This window comes from Mauremys mutica, unplaced genomic scaffold (genome assembly GCF_020497125.1).
Source record: "Mauremys mutica isolate MM-2020 ecotype Southern unplaced genomic scaffold, ASM2049712v1 Super-Scaffold_100166, whole genome shotgun sequence".
NCBI classification, from domain to species: domain Eukaryota; kingdom Metazoa; phylum Chordata; order Testudines; family Geoemydidae; genus Mauremys; species Mauremys mutica.
Window position 1 is genome coordinate 170,273 of NW_025423279.1, and position 19,874 is coordinate 190,146.

General features: G+C 51.5%; 3 non-coding genes across 3 annotated transcripts; 1 reads left to right on the top strand and 2 right to left on the bottom strand.

Moving 5' to 3' along the window:
- The first annotated feature begins 4,441 nt into the window (after window positions 1-4,441).
- On the top strand, window positions 4,442-4,513 carry TRNAG-UCC. The gene has a single exon. It is a non-coding gene; the product is annotated as a tRNA-Gly (tRNA).
- Window positions 4,514-17,890: 13,377 nt separating this feature from the next.
- On the bottom strand, window positions 17,891-17,963 carry TRNAF-GAA. The gene has a single exon. It is a non-coding gene; the product is annotated as a tRNA-Phe (tRNA).
- Window positions 17,964-19,163: 1,200 nt separating this feature from the next.
- Window positions 19,164-19,245, bottom strand: TRNAS-CGA. The gene has a single exon. It is a non-coding gene; the product is annotated as a tRNA-Ser (tRNA).
- Between the last annotated feature and the right edge of the window lie 629 nt (window positions 19,246-19,874).

Below are 19,874 nucleotides of genomic sequence, written 5' to 3' on the forward strand. Positions count from 1 at the left end.
ATCCCTCCAGAGCCTGACATTTGTCCTTTCTATCAACTTTCATTGTCATGTATTGTATCTTTCTGTGATGTGGGTTTCTATCTTTCCTGGAGGCTGTTTGGTCACCCAATTAGATATTAGTTCAGTTTGATAGGGTGTAGCTGAGCTTTATTGGAGAATTTAAGACAAATGACCATTTGCTAAAGTCGTCATTTCTCACTTCAGGTTTGCTTTTTCCCCATCCCTCCATGATGACATGGAGAAAGTTCAAGTGCAGTTCTGTCAACAGGAGAGAACTTTCCAATTTACTGGACATGCTAACCAACAAACAGCAGTGATTTAAAATTTCCACTCGGAAATGGTGTACAACAGCAGCACCTGAACTAACTGAAGGAATTGCATATGATTACAGTGTAGTTCAATTGTTTAAGTCAATATTGTCTCAGATGATCTGGGGAGAGAATTCCATGATAAGTGATTTTGAACTAGGCAAAATGCCCATGTATTTGGTTCCCAGAGCATGTGTAACCCAGGTTCTACAGAAGCTCTCTCCTAGCTAATCCTATATTATGGGAGATGCCCTTCATGACACAGATGTTGAGGAAATAGAAGTGGGTTTTTTTGTTGAATTTATCCTTTCTGGATGCTAAAAATGTGTGTTTTGTAAATCTAATAGCTGCAGAAAAAAAAATATTTTTCAATAGAAACTCCAGCTCTGGTAACTAACAGAGATTCTGATCCAGGCCTGTATCCAGTTCCTTGCCTGGACCTGTGCCACCAAATTAAAGAAAAGCTGGGCATGTTCTTGGAAGCCATTCCTCACTAACACTGCTGAGATTTTGAGTGGTTTTTTAAAGGATTCCACTTCAGAGAAGTGTAAATTTACCCTAACCAAGGCCAAGGATTTGGAAAGAGTCCACACCCAGTTCTTGGTTTCTGCCCCAGTAAAGGAAGCTATGGTGGCCAATGACCCAAGGAAAATTGTTTGTACCACTCCACTTCCTAGTTCTGTGTCACTGATGACAGTTCCAGAGGATACCAGGGTTAGATTGAGAACAATCATCCTTCACCATTTGGATCCAAAGAGAGAGTGCTTCCTAGGACGTTCCTTCCCTGTAAATCCCAAACTGGCTGCCTGATTGAGTAACAAGGACTTTCAGGCTGTAAAAATAACCAATGAGGCAATGAATGTATCAGGCTCCAATTTCAGACTTCTGGATACACACATGTTGAGTCCTGATTCCCTGCTTTTGTGTCTGATCCTGTGGCTACACAATAAAGCTGATCTTGGCACAGCTGCACCAATGTAGCTGTGCTGCTGTAGCACTGCTATTACAGGCTCTCTAAGCCAGTGGGAGAGATCTCTGCAGTCAAACTTGATTAGTCCAGGTTCTGCAAGCGGCAGCAGCTATGTTGGCAGGAGAAGCTCTCCTGCTGATGTAGCGCTATCTATACCGGGGGTTAGGGCTGTGTAGCTACGTTGCTCAGCTGTGTGGATTTTTCACACAGCTGCGCAATATACTTTTATTGATAAATGTCTTTAGTGTAGACCAGACAGTTTTACCTTGTGTTTTATGCATTTACATCATTTCTCCTCTAGCTTCTCCTACTTTGAAAGATTTAAAAGTGTGAAAAGAGGTACTTTTCCCTCATGATGCAAACATTCCCACATAGGAGACCCCTTCCTCCAACATATATGGCAGAAGATCCTGAGATATATGAACTCACAGAAGTGGTTGGGACAAACCACAAGTTGAGCCAAGGTTCAGTTGTTGGCAATGGGCATTAAAAGAAAACTAACATATATGACAAGAATTTGTGATCATTTAATATGTTCTTGTTACCTATTAAACTGAAATTATAGGTGAAGTTATTGGTTAAAGAGTAAGAAACTAACTGTGTGATAATCTGAATTATTTTGGAAAACTGAAAGTTGTCTTGTTTTTTGTTTCGTTAGTCGTACAGGAAATGATGGCTAATCTTGAAAAGTTAATATGATTTAATTTACTCCTTGTAGTGTAAGGAGTTCTGGTAGAAAACCTCACTCCAATGGTTGAGGTGGAAGAATGTGTGAGAGAAAGAGTGTGTAAGAGAAAATTGGCCCAGTATCGATTTTAATTTTTTGTGTTTTCAGATAGAACTTATTTTGCTTAGTTTCAAAGTCACTCTATTAAAATGAAAGCTACTCAAAGAGATAAATTGTCTAAGTTTTTACCCACTTAGACCGTAAGGGTCACTGACTTGCCCACTTCTCTAATTTGCAAAGGAAAGGCCTGACGTCTGTCATAGGTAGAAAGCTGCAATCATCAACCATCAGTATGAAGGAAAAAGCTGAAGTCCATTGCCTTTCTGGTCACATCTAAAGGCTGGTCTGTGCTGAAAAGCTATGTTGACATGGCCACAGCTCTCAGGGGTATGAAAAGTCCTCTCCACTGAGAGAAGTAGTTAATGTGATCTGAGCCCCAGTGTAGACAGTGTTAGGTTATCAGAAGAATATTTCCAGTGTTTGAAGTGTAGACACAGCCTTAGACAGATTGATCCCCTCTGGGAAGCGAGTGATGACATCAATTCCAATTTTGACCCATCTCCCTATGTGTGAGAGAGTTACTCGTATGGAGGGCTGAGCCAGCTGTCCGATCGCCTGGTTCCTCAACTGTAGCTACAGCCCTTAGTGCCCATCAATCCAAAGACTGAGAGAAATGGAGAGTTCCAACCATTGTCATTTTAGTATCTGATTGTTCATCTCTATTTTTTGTGCTGGTCTTTCTATTCTATCAAGGTGTGACTGGGATTCCCTGGAGCAGGGGTTCCCAACCTTTTTCTTTCTAAGGCACCCACTCAACATGGTATACAAACTCTACAGCCCACCTGTGCCACAACAACTGTTTTTCTGCATGTCCAGTAGATTAAAAGCCAGAGCTGTCGTTAGGAGGTGGCCAGCAGAGCATGGGGACTCCCATGAAGTTAAGTTGCTTTGGCTTCAGTCCCGGGTGGAAGAGATCAGATTTCTGACCTGAATCCCAGTGAGTCTAACACCGGCCCTGCTTTCTGGTATATTTCTCCCACCCCGAAACCAGCTCGCTGCCCCCCAGGGGGCTCCGGACCCCTGGCTGAGAACCACGGTCTTGGAGCTCTGTCTAGAAGGAGGGAGCAAAGCTGCTGCCTTTCCTGATGGCTGAACTCAGGCCCTCAGAGTGGGATGTTCCTGCCCTGCCAGCAACACCAGGAAAGCTCCTTGAGCAGCTGCCAGGCCTCAGGGACAGTCAAAGCCTGCAGGGCCCCAGGGGCAATGAAGCAGCTGGGTCAGGCTGGGCACCCTGATTCCCAGAGAACTGCCCTGGCTCCCTGCTCAGCAGCAAAAAAGTCAATTCCCCCACCTCTGATGAATCAGCCTGGAGCTCCGTGCAGAGCTGGGGGTTTCTCCTTTCACTCCTGCTGGGGAGTGCCGGGGTCCCAGGGGCATTTCTAGCAGAGCATTGGGAACTCAACTGGGGGAACCAGCCTCTCGTTACAGAACACTCATGTTCAGACCACATCTTTATTGACAGTTTTTTATAATATGATATAATCCTAGTGTCACCATCGATAGCATGGCATGTTCAGCCTGGTGGGATACCCAGGGGAAAACTAACCAGCTCTTCAAATCCAAGAGAGTGGAGATAAATCACCTCTCCGAGTCAATGCGGGGTAATCAATAGGCAGACAGTGGGCCAAATCGCTTTGGAATGGACCCCAAAATCTTTTTATTTACTTATTATCATCATTGTTATTTTTTATTATTTACACTGCAGTCTGGACCTTGACTAGACCCTGACCAAAAATTTTGGCTCTTTACAAAAAATAACATTACCCCTAAGAACGGGGTTGTGTTACATTCCTTATGTCCTCGCTCCATCTTGTGGCCATTTCCTTTCCCTCCTTTCAGTGAAAGGCTTTGGGATTTTGTGTAGAAACTTTATTTCCTTGGGAGAGACCCTGGAGCGGGGGCTGCCTGCATGTACCAAGCACCCACTAGATTAGAAGGTGACAGACCAACACCCGTAAGACGAGGCAGCCGTCCCTGTCAAAAAAATAATCTCCCTTCTTCACTTGAGTGACAGCCTGAATGGTTCCTTCTCCGGGCAGAGCCCCAAGGATTGGCATCATCCGCAACAAAGCCATGTGTCCGTAGCAGCACCCAACCCAAAATGTGCTTTCAAAGGCGCTGTCTCCTTCCTTCTGGGGTAAAATCTGCCATTATGGTCATTGATTTTAATTTCCCTTCTCTGAGGGCAGAGATGGGGTTGGAGCTACCTCAGGCTGGGATGTAGAGCCCATGTCCCCATCTGTCAGTCACTCTGGGGACCTGCCTTTGCTTCCAGCTGACAGGCTGCCTCCAGCCTCTCTGGTCAGCTCCTCAGCGGGGGGTGTTGAGTCACTTGACAAGCATAGGTGGCACATAGGAAAGCTACTTTCCCCAGAGGCATTGGTGGTATAGTGGTGAGCATAGCTGCCTTCCAAGCAGTTGATCTGGGTTTGATTCCCAGCCAATGCAAGGCTGTGGTGTTTTCTCTGTTGGGAATTGGTTCAATTTCAGTCACATTCGATCAGTTTATCAAGGGAATGAGAGAATCAATGTCCCAAGTCCCAGCAGGTCATTAAACACACAGTGGAGAAAGAAAGGGGCAGGACTATACAGTGAGCTGTTGGGGAGTCATCCTGGTATTACAATGTCTTATTGATTTTTAATTTTTTTCCCTTTACTTCCCTTTTAGACTCAGAGCCTTTAAGGTCAGAAGGGACCAGTGTTATCATGTAGTCCGACCTGCTGCACCTTGCAGGCTAAAACACCCCACCCACCCACTCCTGTAATAGACCCGGGGGAGGGGAGCCTGGCTGCCGGCAGAGGCTGCATCAAGCTTCTGCCCCCACAGAAGAGATCAGGGGGCGGAGAAGAGCAGGCTGGGCACCCTCTGGACCATGGGCCCAGCGCCATGGCACCAGTTGCGCCATGGTAAATCCAGTACTGGTGGGAGGGGAGGCAGCTCTGTGCACTGCCCCTACCCCAGGCAGCACATGGAGGCCCTCTGCTCCCCTCCCCCCATGGGTGTGCAGAGATGTGCCAGCAGCACTAAGGTGGCTCCCTGCCCACTCTGCCTCCGTCCCTCCGTGCCGCTCCCAGAAGTGGCTGGCATGTCCCAGCATCCCCTGGGGTGGGGGAGAGGTGTCTCCATGAACTGTCTCTGCCCCGACTACCAACTCCACAGCTCCCATTCACCAAGAACTGCAGCCAATGGGAGCTCTGGGGGCAGCGCCTGCAGGCAGCGGCACACAGAGACCCCCCTGGCCCCGCTCACCTAGGACCTGCTGACGCAGGGTTGTGTGTACCGGTCACTTTGGGAGCTGCAGTGCTCGGGGTAAGCGCCACCCCCCTGCACCCCAACCCCCTCCCCCTTCGCAGAGCCAGCACCCTGCACCCAAATTTCCTCCCAGAGCTTTGCTTGTCTTCCTTTCACCTAGAACCGTCCTTCTTCTCCTGGGCTGCAAGTAGCCATCCCTGGGAAGCCAAGAGGCAGGCACAGGATTTTGCCTCCCAGCAGCCAACCGCACCTCCCCAGGCTTTGCAGAACGAATGGTGGTGCTCTACTAACCCCACTTAGCTGCACTGAGGTGCTTAGCTTCTGCCCTGCCTTCCTCAGCTCGACTTTCCTCTTTTGCCCCATTCCTGCCTCACTCCCTCCTTTGGCAAGTCACACAGAGGAGGCCAGCAGGAAGAGACGGCCGCCATAGGCCAACCTCCAAGGGCAGAGGACACCAAGCCACAAGGCTTCAAAAGGTGATTGGCCCAGATCCTCTAGCTTTCCCCTGGCGATGCCAAGGCTTTTTCTCAGCTCATTTCACCACCTTCTGTCATGCAGGGGTTGGGGTTATCGCAGGGACAGGCCAGGGGTAGCAGTAAGAGCGCCTTGCTGGACAGAGAGAAAAAGTAAACACGTCTGTTCCTGCCTCATTTCAAACCAGGGACTTTCTGCGTGTTAGATAAATGTGATAACCACTACACTACAGAAACTCTGCGGCAGTGTTTGCTCCCTCCCTTCATAAGAACAGCCATACTGGCTCAGACCAAAGGTCCATCCAGCCCAGTATCCTGTCTGCCAACAGTGGCCAATGCCAAGTGCCCCAGAGGGAGTGAACCTAACAGGCAATGATCAAGTGATCTCTCTCCTGCCATCCATCTCCACCCTCTGACAAACAGAGGCTAGGGACACTGTTCCTTACCCTCCTGGCTAATAGCCATTCATGGACTTAACCTCCATTAATGTATCTAATTCTCTTTTAAACCCTGTTATAGTCCTAGCCTTCACAGCCTCCTCAGGCAAGGAGTTCGACATGTTGACTGGTGCTGTGTGAAGAACTTCCTTTTACGTGTTTTAAACCTGCTGCCTATTACTTTCATTTGGTGTTCCCTAGTTCTTATATTATGGGAACAAGTAAATAACTTTTCCTTATTCACTTTAGGGTGTGGGGTCTGAGCTGGGCTGACTTTAGTCCCAGGCTGGGGTCTTCTGAATGGTGGGAAACATCCTTGGCTGCTACCCAGGGACAGCAGCTACTGGTGACATACCAGGGCTGGGATGAGAGGGGAATGTTGCATGGACTTTATCATACAGGGCCCATCCTGCTTCTCAGAGCCCACAGGCGAGAATCTAGAGAAGGGTGAGTCATTTCTCAGCTGCATTCTCAGGAGAAGCCGGTAGCCGTCCTTGACCAGACACCCAGGAGAGCAACCACGGCAATTCTGCGGAGAGCTCTGGCTGCCAGGGAACCAGCTAGGAGAGGGAGTGCTGGGGGCTCTGCAGTTTTTGCAGTGGGGCTGTCTCAGGAGTCACAGGTGGCTTTGTTCGGGGGGCGGGGAAGTAGGGACTACAGGATGTGAGGCTGGCTGAAATGAAACTGCACAAAAAACCTCCCCCTTTGCTCCAGCTATGGCCCTACTTTGGCCTCTCCCCCTTTCATAAATACCTCCATATCTACTCCAGCTCTCAGAAACCCCCTCTCTCCCATGGGTATTTTCACAGTTTCTTCATTTTTTCATGGAGGGAGAGAGAAAAAAAACAAGCCTATTAATTTGAGCTACCGACACAGTTCACAGCATGAAATACACAATTTTGTGTTCAATGAGTTGTGTTCATTTACATAACATGAAAAATATGTTTTGGGCAATGCATGAAAACCTCACTGCATTGAACAACCCACTTGATATAGTTAATGTACTACAGAATATTTAAAGAAGTTAAGAAAGATGTGCTTATAAATTAACATGTTGTGCCATTTACACACGCACAAGACAGAAAGAAACTGAATTATTTGAGCTAGTAAAATTTCCACTTTCTCACAGCATTTTAGTTCTCAAGGTTGTTTTAATTTGTTTTTGTTTTTTTTGGAACTAGAAATGGGGAAAGAGCACATTGAAGTCAGTGGAATAACCGCAATGAGGGATTAGTCTCATTATTTGCCACTAACAAAACCTTTGTTAACAGAGAGTTAACTTTGACTGTGAATATCTCTTACCTTCCAGAACACTGAGTTCAGTAAAACTCAAACTCTGGAAAAACAAGGAATACAGAGTGAGGTTACATGCCCAGATAACCTTAACTCTGCCCTCTAGAAGAGAATCCCTGATAGCATATGAGAACAAGGAAAGGTTTGGGGACAAATTACAGCTACTTCCCAAGAGTTTGTTTCTTCTGTAATTAATTGATCCTGGCCCCATCAGTTGATCCTGGCCTGGTGCCTGGCTGTGGAATTTATTATTTACTATCTTTATACCAGTATAGTTAAAGGCAAAATTGCTTTACAAAAGCTCCTTTATTTTAGGTTATACAAACAGGTCACTTCCCCAGCTATTTCAAGGAGATGGAATTTTCCTGACCCACAGGGAACTTAAACTAACATGCTCAAGATCACACATTCCTTCGGAGAAAACGAAGGGGAAAAAAACCAAAACCCACCAAACCGTTGCTCTTTCTACCCAAATGATCAATGAGACCAGAAAGTGAGACTGTGCAATTAACTGGCTGGGACTACACTGACTCTGCAGTTACTTGGATGCAGACACACCCAGCTCTACAGTTGGTAAACGTACAGAGACTCTGCTGCTGCTCATGAACCAGCAGCACATGACCTGTAAACAGCTGCCATTTGAATGTATCTGAAAGTCACAAGGAACAACAATCTGTGTTAAAGGAAGGTTGCCATTTATTAGAGCCCCAACTGCTGCCGTGTGCACAAACAGAGGATTGAATGTGTAACAGGGAGTTTGGTAAATCTTGGTTATTTTAGTTTTGTAACAGGCTCCTGTCCACCTCCAGTAGAGTTGTCAGCCCCAATGGCAACTTACTTACCAAATGTAATACAGACTAGTCCATTCCTCCCAAGTGGATGTGGTTCTTGTTCTTCTGCACATTGTAGCCCATGGAGACCAAGGACCTGCAAATGTGTCTTCATGTGCCTTTGTTTAGTTGATGAAAACAAACCTAGAAACTTAGAGGATTGGAACTGATTTCAGCTGAGGGACATGTTTGCTAGGTTTTGATGCATTGGCACAGGAGAACTTTGAGTGTGTCCATTCATTTTAGGGATCCCTATTTAGGGGAGCTCCTGAGCATACTAGAAATAGAATTATTTTCATTGAAGAAACAGGCTTGTAAGGGAGCACTTGGATTTGAACCAAGGACCACTTGATCTGAAGTCTAACACTCTACCACTGAGCTATACCCCCTTGACATCAGCATAGGCAAGTCCGTGATCTTTAGGATTTTGAAAGACAGGCTCTGCCTCAGAGAGCTCCTTTTCTATTCCCAGACCACAAGGGTTTTAAAAATGGGGTTTGATTGAACTTTATATACACATGTAGACACCACAGCTTGCGCACCCACCAGCATAGCTTCCCCCCACTGACATAGCTACCACCTCTCGGGGAGATGGGTTAACTGCACGGATGGGACAGCTCTCTCCCCTCCGCTTAGAGCAGCTTCATTATTTATGAATAGGTGGGAAATAACCTCCTGAATGGACAGGAACCAATGTATCAAATATTGCTGTGTCTGCATTCAATATAGGTAACTGGTCATATTGGGCTGGATTAGTAGGAGCGTTGCCAGCAGATCGAGGGAAGTGATTATTCCCCTCTAGTCAGCACTGGTGAGGCCACATCTGGAGCATTGCGTCCAGTTCCCCCTCCCCCCCCCACTACAGAAACAAATTGGAGAGAGTCTAGGGGAGGGCAACAAAAATGATTCGGGGGCAGGGGACTTACGAGGAGAGGCTGAGGGCAGGGCCGCCCAGAGGGGGGGCAGGTGGGGCAATTTGCCCCAGGCCCTGCAGGGCCCCCAGGAGAATACAGGATTCTATCGTATTGCAACTGTTTTTTATGGACGGGGCCCCCAAAATTGTTTTGCCCCAGGCCACTGAATCCTGTGGGCGGCCCCTGCCCAGACCGTGGTGCTGTCCCCCCACTCCACCCCCTTCCCTCGTTCTCCTCCCTCCGAGGCCCCCCCTGTGCTCCACCCTCACTCCCATCTGGCCACTTCTCACCCCTGCTCTTTGGCTGAGGCCTGCTGGTCGCTCGCTCCTCTCCTCCCCCAAGGCCTCCTCGCGCCTCTCCACCCCCTACCCCATGGTCTGCCTGCTGCCCGCCCCCTCCCCTGAGACCTGCCCTGCCCTCGCCCACACCTCTCTGCCCCCTCCCCTGAGACCTGCCCTGCCCATCGCCCCCACCTCTCTGCCCCTCCCCTGAGACCCACCCTGTCCACCTCTTTCATTGGTCATCTGTTGTTATTCCTTGAAACATCAAGGATGGAATAAAAAGCTGAGTTTATTCCAGGGTGAGGAAAGAAAGGAGCCACCAACCCCCTGGCAAAGCTCAGTGCCCCGGAGAAAACCTGCCCCCTGCTATCGCAATCACTGATGTACTGGGGATATGACGGGAAAGGGACTGTCTGAATGATCAAGGCAGGAAATGGACAACAATCTACAGCAACATCATTAACTACAAACACACTCTCCTCATGCTCCAGCCAGAAGGGAAAGGAGCAGGAATTCTTGCAGTTCAGCCATGGACACACTTACACAAGGGCACAGCAGTGTGTGTGTTGTGGAAGCTGGTTTCAGGAAACCACTGGAACTGATCACTCACTAGAGTACAGTGAGAGCCACATATCCAGCAAGTAGTTGTGGCTGAGTGGTTAAGGCGACGGGCTAGAAATCCATTGGGGTCTCCCTGTGCAGGTTCAAATCCTGCCAATTACTAAGGAAGTTGTGGTTTTTTCACTGGAGCTGGGTCTTGTTTCACTCTTAAGCTATGGCTACATGAAAGAGTAACCTGGCTTTAGTTAAAGTGTTTTAATTGAACAGCTGTTGCATGTCCACCCTATTCCCCTGTGTCACCAGAGCACATCCATGCTAGCATCTCTTGGATTGCCACAGAGAGCAGTGCATTGTGGGTAGCTATCCCACTGTGCAGCTGGCTGCAGGTGCTTTGGGAAGGGTTTGCAATGCCTCACGGGCTGGTACAGCATCACATGATGCAGGTTTCTATCCCATTGTTCCATGGGCATCCTACTAGATTGCCAGCTGCTTTTCAACTGCAATGTGCGTGGTGGGGTAGAGTGTGTGTGTGTGTGTGGGGGGGGAGAGACAGTGTGTGTGTTGCGGAAGAGTGAGTGTGTCGCACACTGTCTCTAAGTTCAGACAGCTGCTGGAAGCAACCAGTCCTGGGGCAGGGGACAGCCCCGACATCAGCCCCCCTTCTCTCACTGGCTCAGCTCAGCACAGCACTCTCTGTCACACACACACACACACACACACACACACACACACACACTGCTGCCTGCTTAGCTCTGTGTCAGGGGTGCTGGAACAGGGGGTTTACTGTTTACACCACTCTTTACTGGCTGTTAGGACAAATGATGGAGGGGGAAGGGTGCAGCCTTGGGGAAGAGGCGTCTGTGGGTGTGGCCTCGGGGGGAGAGGTGGTGTGAGTGGGGGTCCTTAGGGAAGGGGTGTCATGGGGGTGCCACAGTTTGGACAACGGTGTCCCCCCCCACTGTAAGGAAGCTTCTGCCGCACCTGCTCTGTGTTGGCAGAGTGGGAGAGAGCAGCATCTATGGCAGTGATTTGCTCCCCGGGGCTCCGGCAGGGGGGGCTCAGAGGGCTATTTAAAGGGCCCAGGGCTCCGGCCGCTGGAGGGAGCCCTGGGCCCTTTAAATCACCAGCCTGGGGAAGCCGGGCCGGGCTGGCACAGCATACAGGCTCTTGCCGGTACCCCATACCGGAACATACCGGCTTACTTTCACCTCCGGAAGGTCCTCACATGGATCAATAACTGGTTAAAAGATAGGAAACAAAGGGTAGGACTAAATGGTCAGTTTTCAGGGTGGAAACAGGTAACTAGTGGTGTCTGTACTGGGACCAGGACTAGTCAACATATTCATAAATGATCTGCTAAACAGTGACCTGACAAAATTTGCAGATGATCCAAAACTACCGGCTTTCTGCCTAGAACGAATGCTCCTTGAGTGGGGTGATCCACAGGGAGTAGCTCAAACCTCCAAAGTGCCTGGCCAGGGGCAGGACATTGGCACAGCAAGGGAGGGGTGTGGCAGTGACATCACAAAGGCCTTTTGCAGGACCTCAGACTATTGGTCAAAGGTGGTAGGGAGGTGGTGACCTCACAGAGAGATGCTGACATCAGCCAGGCAGGACAGGCGCGAGGGGCCAGGGAAACCTCAGAGACCCCTGTGGCTTTGCTTCAGCAAGTCTCCTTCTCCAGGTCTCTCTTTGAGGACTGAGAGAGTATTCGGGTTCACGTACATGAGCGCCAGGAGGAAACTCTTTCGAGTTTTCTCCTACCCTTTTCCTAATTTTACTAGAAAACAGACGTCCCTGTTCAGAAGATAAGAGCCTCCTTGAGGTTTGAAACCTGTTCAGTCTGATCCATCTGGTGACAGTTGAATTCTAGGCATGGAAAACACGAACTTAAGGAGGCAGAATTTTATTCCGCACCTGGGATTTTGTCCCTTAGAAACACCGGGGACATTAGGGTTTGTCCTTTTTGTTTCACCTTTTCCTCCATCCATCCCTTCCTCCTTTCTCTTTGTTGCTTCTTTTGTCCTTTCACCTGTTCCCCTCACAACACCAGGAACGCGGTGTGTGTGTGTGTGTGTGTGTTACGGGGGAGTGTTTGGCAGCTCCCACTGTGGGAGCTCCACCCAAAAATATGGGGCTGAAATAGTGCTCGGGCAGTGATCCCCACCGGTGACCTGGGCCATCCTTTGGGCTCTCTGGTGAGAACCCTCAGCCTCCCGTCCTCAGGCTCTACCCTGATTGGCTGAGCAGGGGGTTATTGGCAGGGAGGAAACTCAGGTCCTTGTTGTTCTCTTTTAAGACCAAGTAAATAAGTCATAACCAGTTCTATGTTTGATGAATTTTGCTGCTTCTCTGCATTAATGGTCTCTGACCAGTTCATGATAGCGGTTTCTTTGGGTTTGATTTAGTTTGTTCTCTTATTCTCATTTTAAAAGCCCTGGATCATTTTGAGGGGAACAATGTTTGCACAAGGCCAAGGAAAAATAAGAAAAGTTAAAAATCTGCATTGGGATGAGGGGGTCTGTGTGGGCCAGGGCAGGGGTGGAGATTTTCATGGGTGGGGGTTAAGGGATAAATGAAAGGCTTTTGCGGGAACACAGGGGGATGTTTTGCTGTTTAATTTTTCCAAAGGGAAACCTCCCCACTTTCCCTGTGCTGCTGCCCAGCTCAGACCCCACTGACACCCCTGTGACGAAGTGGGAATTTTCTGAACGTTTTGCATATTGTGTATGCCTCAGTTTCCCCTATTTGTTGCACGATTATCTACATCAGAGGTCCAAAATGTGGGGTGCATCCTGCCAGGTGGAATGAAGTAACATTCAGGGGAATGCAACTGGGACCCAGGCCAGCCCTCCACAAGGGATGGGGAGAGAGAACCACCCAGCTCCGTCCTGGCCCCAGGGCCGCCCACAGGATTCAGGGGGTCTGGGGCAGGGCCGGGTCTTCAGCGGTGGGTCCCTCTCGGAGGGAAGGACCCGCCACCAAATTGCTGCCAAAGAATGAAGTGGCGGCAGTAGAGCAGCCTAATCTCCGCCAATCGCGGCTTTTTGTTCCATTTCCGGCCACTTATGGGGCTTGTACTCACCAGCCAAAGTGCCGCCGAAAACCCAGAGCGACTCACAGGGCCCCTGCGGGGCCTGGGGCAAATTGCCCCACTTCCCCCGCTTCTGGGCAGCCCTGCCTGGCCCCAGCCCCAGCTGCTGGCCCTGGCTGCAGGCAGTGCTCCCAGGGCTCCACTCCCAGCCCTTCTCCTGGGGCTACACTGCCAGTTTCACCCCTCACCCCCAGCTCTGGCCCCTGCCTCAGCCCTCTGACCCCTGTCTGCGTCCCTTCGCCTGTAGCAGTGGCCCTATTCCCAGCCGTGGCTCATGGGGGACATGGAAAAAGGTAAGGGGGGGCATGACCCTCAAAAGTTTTGGGACCACTGATCTCAGTGGTGGGACAAGAGTGTTTACAGGTGTGGCTCCTGTCCAGCTGCCTGGGCCCAGACAATGGCCACAAATTCTGTCTCCTAGCAACCGCTTGCCGGGGCGCACCTGCTGCAAGAGGCCAGCTGGCTGGGACGAGTTGGAGAACAAAGAATGAGGTGGAGGTCAGGTGAGCAGGTTGCCAGGGAAACAGAACAAAGGACAGAAGAGGGCAAACGGGCCTGGCTGAGTTGGGCTGTTGGGAGCAAGGAGTCTGCTGGTTTGGGGACCCAAGGGAAGAACCCAGGCTCTGAGGTTTGGGTCTCCCCAAGATGGACGTTGCTGAATCTTCCTGCTTCCTGTGCTAACACAGAACTTTCCCAGGCTGGATTCCAGACCACTAATAAAGCTTCTGTTTTACAACGCTGGCTGAGAGTCACTGGTGACTGTGGAAGTTGGGGGTGCAGGACTCCCCTTCGGGGGGTGTACGGCTTTCCCAGGTGTCTGATTCAGATGGACTCACGACAGGAAGGTTTTGGGGTGGGACGGGGGGCTGAAAGGTCCAGGGTCGTTCTGAGGAGCTGCTGAAGCCAAGGAGGCTTCCCCCAGTGAGAGCATGTGGGAGGAAAGACTTGGACCTGCCAACTTTGTGACCCTGTGAACGTGAAGTGACCAAGTGGTGAGTTAACAATGATGCTGTTGCACAGGATCTGACTGGAACTAGAAAACAAAAAGCCCTTAAGGTGGAACTCTTGGGTGACTAGAAAGATCTGATTTGTATTTGGAAGTAAATAGATTGTTACATCAGTCAGAACAGCCTGGTTTGGTTTGGTTGGTTGGTTGATGGGTTGGCCGCTTTCCCTGGTAAATTGCAGAGGGTTCAGAGAAGAGCCACAGGAATGATTAAAGGCTTGAGCAGGAAGAGAAGTTTAAAAAAATCCTGCAGCCCAGGATAACCTCCCACTGATGGCAATGGGAATTGAGCCTTTGAAACTAGCTGCTGGTACCTGCGGTCTCAGCTATGGATTAAACTGGTGGCAAACACAGCTTCAGCCAAAGAAGTGAAGGATGTAAGTGAAAGAGCAAAACTGGCCATCCGGGGAGCTGCTGCAGTCCCATCACCACAGCTGGAAGGGAGAAAAGGAAAAACTCCCTAAAGTGCTGGGAGCAGCACGGAGAAAAGGAAGTTTGGCCATGAGATCAGTAGCAATAACTATGAAATGAAGGAGTGCTTTCTCCTCTGTGCCGACAGGTTTGAATTGTGTCACTTTACTACAGGACAAAACTTGAAAATATCCTGCTCTAATTTCAGGATGGTTCTGTAAACATAATCGGGTCTCTGTGGGAAGTGGGACATTCAAAATTCCCAAGGAATTGAAGGGGTGGGGTTCACGGTTGGTCACCTGAGGGCAGTGCAGTTCAAACTGATGACCAGAGAGGAGAGAGCAGGGATTGCGGGACATCTACCCGAGGCCAGCTGCAGCGCTGTAATCGACCAGGTGTCTACACTGGTACCGCGGCACTGTAGCCCCGGCGCAGAGAGCTGTACACCTCTCGTCAGGGTGTATTTTTTACAGCGCTGCAACTGTGCAGTTTCTGTGCACTAAGTGGCTTGGCCGTGTGCACACCTCAGACGTTACACCGCAGAAAGCTGCTTTACTGTGCAGAAACCTGCCAGTGTAGACAAGGCCATCGATGGCTTAACTAAGAACCCAAGACTGGTCATACTGGGTCAGACCAATGGTCCATCCAGCCCAGTGTGCTGCTGAGAGTGACCAGTGCCAGATGCGTCGAGCGAATGAACAGAACAGGCTTGTTGACCGGCAAGATGAGGGTTTTTCACCATTACCTTTAACTTCATTGTTGTTGATTCCTACTTATCCTATCTCACCACACCTCCCCCGAGGCCTCTGGGCAAATCAGGTGTGAACCACTCCTGTGATACAGGCCTGTCCCAATCCAGCTGAATTGAGGCAGACTTTGGGCCAATGTCCATTTGGAAAAGGCCTGCTTAACCCAGCGGGTTTCTCAAAGTATCTGTTGCTGTGAACAGCATGTAGTGTGGACGTGTGCAGGGGCAGCAGGTTATATGGGCTCGTGGTGCCTGAGCACCAGGAATATTCAAGGCTGGGGGCTGTGCTCCACCAATATTTGGAGCTGGGTTTCTCCCCTGACCCTGCCTGGAGCGGGCCCTGCCCCCCCCGGCGCTCCCCAGAGCTTCCCCTCCCCCCGCCCCCGCCTCAGAGCTTCCCTGCCTGAAAAAAAACAGCCGGTGCCTCCGTCCCTTGCTTGTGCTGCCGGCTGCCTGCCGCTGCTTCTGCCTAAGGCTATAGAGAGCAGCGGCCGGCAGACTGTTGGAGCACCTCAGGAGGCGAAGGGGAAGGGGGAGAGAGGAGTGGGGAGGAGGCAGACACGTGCTTGGGAGCCCTCTCTCCCGTCCCCAGCACCCACCTGGAGGAGACACCAAGGGGACTTCCAGCCAGGAGATGGACATCTGGAGTGGACCTCACTCACCGGAGCAGCTGCTGGGGCTTCTGTGAGGTTTGACCCTGTGATCCGCCCCCTCCCCCCGCAGCCCCCACTCCTGCCCCACGCTGGGCAAGGGGCAGCCCCATCCCCAGTGAAGCTATGGTGAGGGGCAGCAGGCTGCAGCAGGGGAGGCAGGAAGCCACATGTGCTGGCAGTCCCCCCCTCCAGCACCCACCCACCCACCACAGGGGAGATGGGGGAGGGGGGCTTCCTAGACCTGAGCAGCTGGGGCTTGGGTGAATTTTGTGACACCCTGCCCCCCCCAGCCACCACCCTGCAGTCCTCACTCCTGCACCAGTGAGGCTATGGTGAGAGGCAGCAGCAGGGGAGGGCACGTGTGACGGCAACAACCCCCCCCCGGTACCCACCGTAGGGGAGGTGAGTGGGCTTTCTGGACCTGAGAGAGGCCCTAGGAGCATGTGCAGTGACCGTGGTGCAGAGTGAGTGTGGTGCCGGGGGGTCCTCTCTGGCCCTAGCCCTGGGGTAGCCTGTCTGCACCCCAAGTTCCTTATCCCCAGCCCTTCCCCACCCCAGAGCCTGCAACCCCAGTACCCCAACCCTGAGCACCCTCCTGCACTGTGAACCCCTCATCCCCAGCCCCACCCCAGAGCCCTCACCTGAGGGGAAAACCGTGCAACTTAAATTTGATAGTCAGTTTGCCGTATCATTGTGTTTAGCACCATACTTGATTATTTTACACCCTTTAAAGTGTATAACTAGTTGTATACAGGTGTTACTAAGTAAGAATGTTCTTAATGTTTTCTCTGAATCCTGTGTGGGTGCCTCAGTTTCCCCTGTGCATTTCTCAAGGATCTAGATGGTGGGATAAGGGGGTGTGATTGTTGTAGAGCCCTAGAGGGCCAGTGTGATGCTGTCTGCACAGAGAATGGCTGCAACCCTGTCTCCAGGCAACTGATGGCCTGGGCCGCTCTCCTGCAAGCTGCCAACTGAAGGTGTTGGAGAACAGAGAGATCAGGTGGCCTCCTAATGCCTGGAAAAGAGACAAAGGCCAGAGGAGGGAGTGTCAGTGCCTGTGCGGACTTCCAAGAAGCGCATGGTGTGGAAGGGGATGCTGGGATGCTTTGGAACAACTCCATACAAAGCCAGTCAGGACCCTGGGGGAGCCTCCTCTCTCTGAGCAGACTGTCTCCAGGGCAAGAAGCTTACACCCTCCTGGGTCTGACCTCGGAGCATTCAGCCCCTCCACACCATGCGCTTTCCGCAGCGAGTCTGCCCAGGCAGGTCCTGGGGCAACCAAAGGTACCTGCACCCCAACTCTGCAGTCAGAGGTGACCCTCAGCCAGCCAGTAAAACAGAAAGTTTATTAGACGACAGGATCACAGTCTAAAACAGAGCGTGTAGGTACAGAAAACAGGACCCCTCAGTCAGGCCCATCTTGGGGGATTGGGGAGCCCAGACCCAAGTTCTGGGCCTCTCCCCATTTCCCCATCCAGCTCCAAACTGACACTCCTTCCTCTGACCTTTGTGTCTCTTCCGGACAAGGAGGCCAACTGATCTCTTTGTCCCCAACACCTTCAACTGGCACCTTGCAGGGGAAACTGAGGCACACACACAGTATTCAGAGAAAACATTAAGAACATTCCCACTTTGTCACAACAGGTGCAACAAAATATAATGTCGTATATTGAAGCAGGCAAGTGCTGCTTCTGACTTTCCACTTTTAATTGACCATTGTAATCTTGTGGTGCCGACGCATTGTAGCTTCATTTTGTATCGGCTTCCAGGGCGGCAGCGGGGGGGCACCACCAAAAGTTATACCAACCTGCTGCCTGCGGCTGTGCTCCCAGAGAACAAGCCACCTCCTGCACAAAGGGGATCAGAGGACCTACCAAAGCCCAGGATTGAACCAGGGACCTTTAGATCTTCAGTCTAACGCTCTCCCAACTGAGCTACTTTGGCAGCCATGTGATAGTAGTCTGGCCTGCTCCTTGTCTGTCTGGGATGTTTTTGTCAGCAGTTGCACACAAAAAGAACAGGAAAACGAACGGCTGCTCCACACCCCCACCGGAGGAACCCGGCGCCCTTAGCTGTGGGGAGTAAGAAGTGGCTGTTGGCTGACAGGGCCTGTCCCCGAGGAGCTGGAACAGCAGCTGCCACCTCCCCCTCGGCTCCAGGCTGTGGGAAATGCTCATTGCCTGGCTGCATGGGCAGATGCTGCTCCGTGCTCTGGAGAGCGTCTGTATTGCTCTGTCAACCCCCCGTCTTCACTGAGCCAGTCTGGTAAGGTCCCAAGTGCCCCCTCCGGCCTGGCAGCTGAGAGTCTGTGCAGACATCAGCCCCCCTGCCAGCACCACAGGCAGCAGCAGCGCCAGCCCCCAGCACCACAGGGGCACTCAATGCACTTCCTGTGGGGAAATAGCTCCTTGGCGTCCAGCTGCTAGAGTGAGAGCCAGGAGAGAGCAGTGTCTGGCTCACCGTGGGGGAGAGAAGAGACCTGGTGAGTGCGGATCTCCCTCAGCCTCCCCACAATGCTGGTCAGTTGTATTGTCACTGTGATAGTCAGTGCTTCCATTCAGGGCCGACCCTAGAGGGATCCGGGGTCTGGGACAAATCCCCCCTTTCCTCCCCAGGCCCTGCCCCCACTCCACCCCTTCCCGCAATCCCCCACCCCTGTCCCAGCTCACCCCATTCCTCTCCCTCTCCCACATCTTCCCATCTCTCCTCCTCTCCCCCACTGAACAGCTGATCACTGGCAAGTGGGAGGTGCTGAAGGGGAAGAGGAGAAGCTTGTCAGCAAGGCCTGTAGTTGAAGGGGGCAGGGAGATCTGGCTGCCAGTGGGCACTGAGCACCTATTTTTTAATTGTTGGTTCTGCAGCCCCATAGCTCCCATGGAGTTGCTGACTTGGCTCCTTTCGCACTCTAGAGAGAGGAGCAGAACCAGGGCTATGGCTGATCTATGGGGCACCAGGTGAGTGGCAGAGGCTTCAGGTGCTGAGAGTTTGCCAGACCCCTCAGGGACACAGTGTGAGGGGGTGTCCCAGGGATCTCTAGGAAAGGAGCAGAACAGGATTTATTTGGGGTGTGGAGAGAATTGAGAGTGTCTCAGGGAGCTGTACAGAGGTATTGCCCCAGTGAGAGACTGGCTAAATCACAGGCCTCACTGTGAGCAGGATTTGAACCTGCGCAGGGGAACCCTATTGGATTTCGAGTCCAACGCCTTAACCACTCGGCCATCACAGCTGTGAGCACAAAACTACCCCAATGCCAGAGAAACTGGCAAAGAATCACAATGCCCAGGCATGAAATCATCTAACTACAGAATTCCCACCGCAAACCTGGCTCCCAAAGCACAGGGGGGATTGCGGGTTTGTTCTCTTTGCTTAGCCATGTGCAGTCGCACAGAGAGCGTGTTTAACAGTCTCCCCTCCCACAGAGCGGGAAGGGGAAATGATTCTCAACTTGAAGCCTGACATAGGGTGACCAGACGTCCCGATTTTATCAGGACTGTCCCGATATTTGCTTGTTTGTCCTGCGTCCCGACCGATGCTTGGTCGGGACACTGGACAAACAAACAGTTTTGCCGTCTGCTCCGGCACACAGGCAGAGCCCGGAGGGACACTCGCCCCCCCCGACTCTGCCCCCTCCTTCCCCCATTGGATCCCTCCCCAAATCCCCACCCTGGCCCTGCCCCCAGCCCCACCCCCTCACTGCCCCATTGGATCCCTCCCCAAATCCCTGCCTGGCCCTGCCTCTTCCCCAAGCATGCGGCATCCTCCTCCCTCCCAGGTGTGCACACGGGCCATGGCCATGGCCGGGAGCGCAGCATGGAGGCTGCTCCAGCCCTGGAGCCTGCGGGGCAGTGCAGTGGG